The 10,059-nt window shown below is 30.9% G+C and overlaps 1 pseudogene; it reads right to left on the minus strand.

Annotated features, from left to right (window-relative positions):
• Window positions 1-5,399, minus strand: part of LOC128171554 (adhesion G protein-coupled receptor B1-like) — a 67,913-nt pseudogene extending 62,514 nt beyond the window's left edge.
• Between the last annotated feature and the right edge of the window lie 4,660 nt (window positions 5,400-10,059).

Raw genomic sequence — 10,059 nt, forward strand, 5'->3', positions numbered from 1 at the left:
GACTTTAATTTTAAATGAGTACCCAATTCACACTGGTGCCCTTTGTATCCAGGTTTACATCCCCCCTGACAGGTGCCCGTCTCGATGTGACAGAATCCACAGTTGACGTCAGGACAGGGAATGGTGCAATTGATACCATAAAAGCCAGGTGTAGGACATCCTACAAAAGTATGATTTCATATAAAGTAATGTCTGAATTGAGTAATCACAGGGTATGAATAAAGTTGAATAGTTCTCTGAATTAAAAACAACAGTTATGTTTGTATTTTAATTATCGACCGAATATATTGGCAAGGGGAAGCTTTTTTGACACTTTTTTCATATCAAGGTCACAATGAGTATGCTATTGAAATTTTTAATAAGCAAACACGTCATTTTTTTTAAATATATTAGTCACCTGAGTTAGTATGTAAATCAAATAAATAAAAAAAAAGGATTATCAAAAGCATAAATGTATTTTAAAAAATCGAAAATGTTTATTTGTGATAAAAGAGAACGCCTTTTTTTCCCCAGAAAACCTCACACATTTCGAGTGTATTACTTGAGTTTAGGATAAAACTATTAGTGATAGACAGGCAGATATTACAGACAAACTAGTAAACATAAACATGTTTACCATAGACTTCTACTTCACAGAGGTCGTTAAAGGCGTAGTCAGAATATCCACTAGGATAGGTAACTCCTGGTAGTCTCTCGTTGTAGTAGATGATGTATTGACCATGTACAAAGCAGGTGGTGTTAAAGACAGCTGGTATCGTGCTACGGGTGAAGTTGGTGTCTTTGTAGCAAAGCTTTCCCTCCGACTTGTTTGTTGTGTTTGAGACGTATATAGAAAATCCCAGAAACCTCGACGTATATCCGTTTGTTGCATCTAAAATAATCAACAGTATTTTATTACAATCATCGAAAATTTTGTCAATTCTCTATGCTTTTCTAAATAGAAAGATACATGTAACAAAATGAAATACTGTACGGTAATGTTACAGTTTTTCTAAACCACACAATCAACACATCACCCTTAGTGATAAAAATTCCATTTGTTTACATGTTCCTTTTTTTATAAATAATTTAATTTATCTGACAATTTTAGAAACATACCCCATCGTACATTGTCCGTCCTGTAATAGATCCGGATGTCGTGGATACTGCGGGTACTGGTCAGATTTACCCACCAGGTGGATGTACGTTGATTTTGGGCTGACATTGAACATTGTCCTCCAAGACCAAACAGATTAGACTTAAGTCCATCAACAGCCTTGCTGGCGTTAGTAATAAGAACATTGTATGGGTACTCTTCATGTGCTGGTTTATTTAGTGCCAAGTTTTCTGTTGAATAAAAATTTAACCCAAATAAATATGATTTACAGATTATATAATTATATAATTATCAGTTAAAAAAGATGCGCCGTTTAAAAATGTTTTGTGATTTTGTATTCTGCTTAAAATTATTCTAAATATGATATCTTCTTCCTTCACTAAAATTCTGTACTTGAGTCAGGCATCCTGGCTTTCTGATCTCAATTTCCGGGATTTTGATGAGATTGTAAACTACAGAAATGTATTCATATAACATGCAATTCTTATGAATTTTATGCCTGTGCAACTGAAAACGACCATTGCCAATTACTGTAGTATTTTTAAAGGCACTTTTATACGTTGCATTATAGAAAAATATACAATTATAATTTTTCACACGAGGGTGAATAAATGACACATTCTGTATGAAGATTATCACATTACTAATCATATGGCTTCGGTTACCTTGAGTTTTGTCGTGTTTTGTAACCCTGGTTTTGTTAATGAATACAGATGAATGGAATTATTGTAAACTTTAACATGAACACAATGTACATGTGAACTATTGATGTATTTAGGCATAACTTGTTTACATTACCTTTGACAAAATTTATTTTAAAATTTTAAAATTAGTTTCTATATTGGACGAACAAATCAACAGATAAGAAGAATCGATGAATGTTATGAGTGTGAAGAATTATAATAAAAAAGGGGCATATGCAAATGAAGCATGTTTAGAAAAATGTTAATCGGGTGACCCAGGGAATTAACAAAAATATTTTAATAACTGTTACAGGGTATTTTTTCGCCCCGTGTAATTTTCGCCCTTCTACTCTTGCGAACAGTTTTAGCTCCTCTTGAATTCGCCCAGACATAGATGTGTTTTAAGGTAATACAAAACACCCCTGAAATTATTTATTTGAAATATTTTCTCAAATAAACAAAATAATGACAGTCACTTAATATTATGTAAAAAATATTTCAATCCATTATCTTAAAAATTATATAAATTATATCCATCAATTACTTAAGGCCGAAAAAATTTAGGTACAACGTATTTTGATAATTTTGAAATATACATGTGGATGATGTACATTTTTTTTCCAAAGTAAAGACCTGAATTTAAAAAAAAACCCAGCCACAACCAATTTTCTTGCTTTATGTCCAACAAATTCCAAGGTCATATCCATAGGTCAAAGGTCAAATATGATGACGTCATCTGGGATTTTTATCCATATTTACCTCCGTCATATATACTTAAACCTTAATTAATTTAAAACCAATGGCTAAATATTCTTTATTTTGATATATTTTAATAACAGTGTCGTGACAATCATACTGTCAAATTTTATTCAAATTTGAATCATATATTTTATTTTTAGAGACCGTTAAGTGCTGCAAATTTTCGTCTTAAAAGAGAATTCAAAAACGCTTTTTTTTTTTTACATTATAGCGAGCGCAGCCCGCCGGTGCACAGCACCGGCGAGCGAAGCGAGCTCTAAGAACCACTGTGCGCGGAAAAAATAACGAGCTTAACCTATAGATTCATCAAACAAAATTTTTTGTCTACGTCCCATAATGCTCTCTAATGTTTTCACCCATGGTGCTATGCCAAAAATGACCGACATTTAACTCGTTATTTACGGTGTCTTGAGGTTTTAAGACACGTTTTGAGTACCGCACAAGCTTTGGCGAGACACAAGAGATTTGTAACAAACTTCCATACCTTCGTATTGAGTCGAGATACGTTAACAAAGACAAAAATGGTTATGGATGACGTCATAGTGCTCTCACGCTATATTTCCCACGTTAAATTTGGATCAAACATGTGTAATGCGTGTATTTAGCTACATGTATTTCAGTATAGACTGCGATACCTGCCTCATTGACATATGATTTGTTTTTATTTTTTTTTAATATACTGGTAGAGATAATATAAATATATACTAGCAAGAACCATCATATTCTGTCATATCGATCGAATTTTAAGCTAATTGTGCATGCATGTACAGTAAGTAGGTACATGTAAGTATATGGGTAGGGAGGAAATAAACAACAGGACATTTAAACTAAATAAAAAAGAATAAAGAGAAAAAATAAACAGTCAAAAAATTATACAGATATTGCATATAGTCAAACCATTAAATTTACATATGCAACTACAAACAGGGAACACTCTCCCTCCCTCTCTCTCTCTCTCTCTCTCTCTCTCTATCTCTCTCTCTCTCTCTCTCTTTCTCTCTCTCTCTCTCTCATTTTTTGACGTTCGTTAATACCTTAATAACACTAAGCTGACAATGATGCAAGGTATGTGTAATTTCTTGCTGCGCTTGCCACAACGGTAGCACCATGAAACATATTATTGCATTAGAAATTATTATAAGTTACAAGTTATAATTTATTTCAGTATCTTTAAGTAACAAAAGGTCTCCTGTATAAATAGCAGCACAGACATTTGTAACATTTTGCAAAACAACTTAATGGCAAAGGAAATTATATGACAATGACTATCTCATTTTACACTCCACTGAAAGGAGATTCGAATGGTCTGTTTGGGGCAATGTGGGAACACACTGACGGGTCGGATTTTTTCTCTCTCCAATTTTACAAATTTAACAATTTCATTCCAAAGAACAATAAATAAACATACCAGATTGAATGATAGGAAATATTTAGCTTATCTGTTTTGTACTACCTTAAGAGAGATAGTTTGAGACATCGTATTTCGCCCAGTCTTAAATTCGTCCGTTGACAACGAGGGCGAAAGAGGCGAAAATAAAACGGGGGCGAATATTATATGTGTTGGTTCAAAATTCCAAAAGAGATAACTCTATCTTATCCCCCTATTGCTTTATGTTCAGTCATGGTCCCTGTATTTTGTGAGACGTTGTTCTCAGATTAATCAATGTAAAAATATGTTTTTAATTTTTGTACAAATAAAACTAAGCTAAATGTATTTAATGACATTTGTTATACCTTTACATGTACCTAGCAATTACATGAATGACGTTTTTGTCATGACTGATGCTTAATACACTCTCCACTTGAATCTAGGTTCTAATACAATACCTTGACTACATGACACAATTTAAACACAGAATCGTGTCACATTTTTATTTACATTGTCCATGTATATATGAGTTGTCACATGTGTTTTCTGTTATCTAATATACATACATATGACATTTCTGAATAGGTTTTCTTGTTATGTCTCAAATAAGATAATTTATGTACATATCCCAACAACTGCTTAATCACATCAGAAAGTTATATTTCACAGGAAATAGTTTTATTGCCCTCCCAAAACTGTTAAATTTCAATCGCGTGCAATTTTAGTGCATACTTATTGCGTCGGGTTCCAACTTTAAAGAACCAGTTGCTAAGCAAACGTAAACAGTACCGTTTTAAATTCAGTGGTACTTTAATTGTTTGATTGATAAGAAAAAAAATTTATAATTATAGAAATCAAATTTAGCGTGATCTTACAGAAAACAACAAACGTATTTGTAAAATATGAACCTGTTTACAAAATACGTTTGTTAAAGAAAAATACGTTCGTTAACCGCTTTGGTTTGTTTAAAAATGTTATATAAAATATGTTATGTTTTCTTGGGCGACATTGCCTGCCTATTTGTCCCTCGGTGACAGGAAAGCCCTGGAGTGTTATGTCACCCTCTGACTTCGACTTCGGGCGACATAACACTCCAAGGCTTTCTTCTTACCTCGGGGCAAACGTTCTGGTATATCGTTTTCGAAGGAATGTAGTATGTGTGAAATATATGTGAAATATTTACGTTAGAAGATTAAATATTTGTCACCATAAAGCCATGTTACGATGCTAATATTGCATTTTGATTAATGCAATTAATTAAACTAAGCATATCGTCCAAAGAGTCATTAAAGCAAACGGTTCCCGACGGTACAAACGTTTATACATAAAACTGTATTTGTAAAAAAATGATGAAGATTGTTTTAGTGTTTCGTAAAAGATCACGCCTTAGAACACCGAGATGTTATTAACAAAAGGTTAAACAGCAAAAGGAATTAATATTGTCAGAAATCATTTATAGGGTGAGGGCATTTGTATCAAAAGTAAAAATCATGATAATTGATGGAATCATTTCATTGTTATATGAAATCCTTATTCCCGTTATTTTTTCGTCGGTAAAAAACAAAAAAAATTAATGATAATATCTCATGGCAAAAACCGTGAATGTATAAACAGATTTCTCTTCATTTCCTTAAATAAATAAAGGGAAGTATTTCGTATTGTGGTATGTGAATTGCTCACACAAAGCTAGCTCTCATAGTCTTCACAACGAATAAGAAATAAGTATACTTATAAATGTTTGCTTACCGTAAGCAGAAGAGAAGGAAAACCATAAAGCAATACAAATATTTGTCAAAAACATTTCTTCAAGGTCTTTTAAAACAAGAAAACATGTTGGTCTCCAAACTTTTTTTAAGTGCGAAAGACTAACATCTTCCTTGTTCCGAGATCCCCCAATCGTATTTGAGTCATTTTGGTAGCTTTATTTAAAGTTGTGATAAGAGCACGAGAAACTTTAAACATGTACTTGTATGTAATATGTAGTTCCGTTTAATACATTATATCGGTTAATTGCGCCTTTCTTTTAGACAGAAAAACATTTGTACATTTAAATGGGTTTTTTTCCCTATGAGTTTCTGGTAGTTTAATTTTTATAAAGACAAGTTCGGTTTTGTTTAAAATACTTTGTTAAGAAAAAAACCCAATAAAGATAAACAAAGAGAGAATAAAATACCATATAAAGGACTAATTTCACTGTCGTGAATTTTTACGAATTTGTTCGGAAACTCGCTGGTTTTACATAATATTTTTTCATGTTATTTTTTACGGAAAGGGAAATTGCGTACAAAATAATAAAAAAAAGATTCCTATATTATTAAATTGTATAAAATGTTATTTCTGGAATATTACCCGATATAAAGTTTTATCTGCAGATCTCGTTCATCACAACTTAATGTGCGCGACATCAAGTAAATATACAAATATGTTTTAAGTATCTTTTTTTTTTGGGGGGGGGGGGGGATACGTTAATATTTTATTTGGTCCGATTTAGTCCAAAATAAACTTTGAACTTTTAACGGCAAATAATTCTCATTTGGTTCAGCATGTTTCTTTTTTTTATAATAAAAGTATGCCGAATCCGAGAAAATATGCTGGTCTTCAAGAAATGGCTTTTACTAGGTCAAAATGGCGGACAATTAACATTCAACGGTATTTATTAAACTTCAAGGTAAAATTCAATTATAGCTTAGGGACATCCTACATGTATTACACGTGTTGAAATACCAACTGTAGAAGCGGTTACTTCATTGCAGGCGTTTGGTAGTTTATTGGCAAATTGTATTAATTTATAAGTATTTTCTTTTCCTCATGATTTCTAGTAATTACAAAATTGGTCCCAAGATATTTGAAACCAGGTAAAATAAAGGAAGACATCATATAAGTAGGATCTTCTGTACCAAGATATTTGCAATAGTTCAGTATTTCTTTTAATGTTTTAATTTTATTCAATTTTTTTTTTTCATCTCATTACCAACGAATATGTTCAGATTTTTCTGAGATTCCCTCTAGCAGTTTGTCTTAATTCAAAAATAGAAATGTTTAGAAATTTGAAAAGTTATAATCTTGAACAAGATTGATATTTTATGTTTTTTGGTAGAAAATAGAGCATTGTACTTTAAGGTATTATATCGTTTAATACCGTTCCCACCAATAGTATCAACTGCATGCAACAAAAATCTCCTACAATTATTTGGTGTATAGATCCACCTTAAATATCTTCATTAAACGATTCATTATTGGAACAAGTCTGCATATTGATGAATGATATTGTTTAAAACTAGGTGCGGGATTGATGAATCCTTTAAATGGACAAATAAAAATTATTCAAGTTAAGGTTTAAAACAGGTAGTGTTTGTGTGGGTTAAAGGCATCTGTTTCATTTCATATCATAATCCTAAAAAAGTCTGATGTGAGGTTTTGTTTTATTGACAAATGATTATTAAATTATGATAAATTTTATGCTTTTTTACTTCATTCGTTTGCTTAGCTATACATTATATGCACTTTCCAGTAAACTTGACATGACATACATCTTGTTTCATGTATAAATCTATTTGATATTTGGTGTCATCACACCTGCACTGTATTACAATACATTATATTTGGTTATATGTGTAAGCCTCCCCCAGAAATTCCCACCAAAACCCCAATAAATCTTAATTTATTGCCTTTGCTAAACTTTCTACTAAATTTTGTTCGTAAATTAGTGATTTTTGTTAAAATAAATCAACTTTCATCCACAAATACTTGAAACGTTGCTACATATCATAATTTTAGGACAAGGAAGGATATAACATCTTAAAGCTAAAGTGGGAAAAAGAAAAAAGAGGCAAAAATGAATTTTATAGGAAGTTAACGCAAAAGTGATGGTTGAAACGTGAATAACATTGACAGATGTGACAAACAAGATAACACACAGTGAATACTAGACTACTCTGCTCTTCTGTGATAAGAAAATGAACCTCTTATAAAATTAAAGTTATGTTTATCTTTTTAGAAAAATGTATTATGTTAAAGGGTAACAAATTCTTGTAAAGAGTACAGTTAACGGGTTGGAATTTTAAATAAAGGATGGAATCTTTTAACACAAACCAACATCCTCTTTTATCAGCTGAATTTAAAACAAAAATTAAACATTTTCATACGTAAGTAATTTTATTGAAGTCTTTAAGCAATCGTACTTTTCACAATGACATTCAAAGTTTATCTACTCCTTATCTTAAGTTTCACCATGCACTGTTTCTTGATCCTACAATGTAACAACTATGTTCGAGAAAAAACAGAAAAGATACTCCATCGCTTGCTTAGAAGTGATGGAAAAAATGTCTATCATATGCAAAATTGTCAGACTTTTAAACCAAGTTACAAAAGTTTCCGTGGGAAGAAAAAATGGCGCTTCTTCAATATATCATATTTTTTGGCCAAAAAAATAAATGAATGAAAATAACTTATAATTGTTATAGTTTAGATAATTAAGAAATCTTATGAAACATTCATATGGCTGTGTTTCATGTGCTCAACGAGGTTATTTTGTTTTTTCTGCTTTCTTCTCAAGACTTTTGTTGTAAGACTTGTTTAAAGTATATCATTATTCATTTGACAGGCTTTGTAAAATATGTCTTGTTACAACTCAATAATTAATGAAATCAATGCATTGTCCACCTGAAAAACAAAGTTGAACTAACTCTTAATGATTGCAGATGATCCCCTCCCCCCCCCCCCCCCCATTAATAAGCTTTTTCTTTTTTCGGGCAACATAAACTTGAACATTTTGCTTTTACTTACTTATATTTACTATACTTATATTGTAAAGACTATATGATATTCTAGATTTCAGCTACGTTTAATGTCTGCAATTAATTCACAGTTGTGTTTCGTATTTCACCTATGAATTATTAGAAAAATAAAATGCTTCCTCTGGTAATTCCATCCTGTTTGAAGATAATGAAAAAAGAAATCACTAAACGAAACAAACATATTTATCAAAGCAATATGTATATATGTTTTTTAAAGCTACTTTTTGCTACTTTTTTGTATACAGTCAGGTATATATATTTCTTAAAATGCAAAAGTATTGTTTATGTTCAACAATGAAGGTAATAACTGTTTTTAACTTCATGACGCTTAAGTTCTGCAATCATGTTATTAAATTAATATAACATTGATGAACGAATATAAGTTGCTTATGTAGTATTTAAAAAAAAAATTGCAGATATAATGCAAGTAGGAGTTAGCATTGATAAAGCAGACACAATAATATAACTTGTTCTTAAAATTTCATCTCATCTTACAACGAACTAAAGATATATTGTGAAAATGGAACTTAATTGTTAATATGCTTTCTATATGACTATAAGTATATAAAAGATCTCATACCGAACGATTAATACTAAGATAAGTAATACACTATGAGGAATATATCGTAAAGATACATTTAAACCACCTTATTGGATGCAACATAAATCTATGAGAAATATCCGAGTAAAAGGTAAAAGCAAAATTTGTACATTTAACATTTTACAGTTAACTTATGTTAAAATTGTTCTTTTCCTCGGGTCTGCAACAGTTCACTCTTTCTTTCACAAATTAGAAGTTTAATCAGAATTTGTTTCATTTCTCTGTAAATAAAGATATGAAGATTGAAAATATAGCAAATTTTGCTCAATGTATAAAATTAGTCGTGACATTTTTAGTGTCTTCAAATTTTTAATTTATCATTATCTTAATTTTTTTTCCAAAGAATCTGAACTTGAATGTTGGCGTTTAAGTCTTACTTTTGCATGAGAAACACTTTGTGGACAACTTGTAGACATCGTTTTTTCTGACATTGATAACTCAGACTTCTTCTCTTTGGTTTGCCAAAATCTTTTAACCAAACTCTTTTTCAAAAAAATAATTTTTTTCTCGAGTAGTTACAACCAGATTGATCCTCTTAAAGTTCGAAGATTTATTGTAGATAGAAGATCACATGATTGGAAAGCTAGTCTTAAACTTAAACTAAGAATGATATCGTTTGCGATTAAAAATTGATTGAAGGAATTCCTGATAATGTAATTTTTTAATCTAATTTAAAAAGAAATTATAGATACTTTTGATATTTCATATTTGATTTCAAAATGATATTCATGTATAAAATAACATTCTTCCCTTAC

Source organism: Crassostrea angulata, chromosome 2 (assembly GCF_025612915.1).
Source record: "Crassostrea angulata isolate pt1a10 chromosome 2, ASM2561291v2, whole genome shotgun sequence".
NCBI classification, from domain to species: Eukaryota; Metazoa; Mollusca; class Bivalvia; order Ostreida; family Ostreidae; genus Magallana; species Magallana angulata.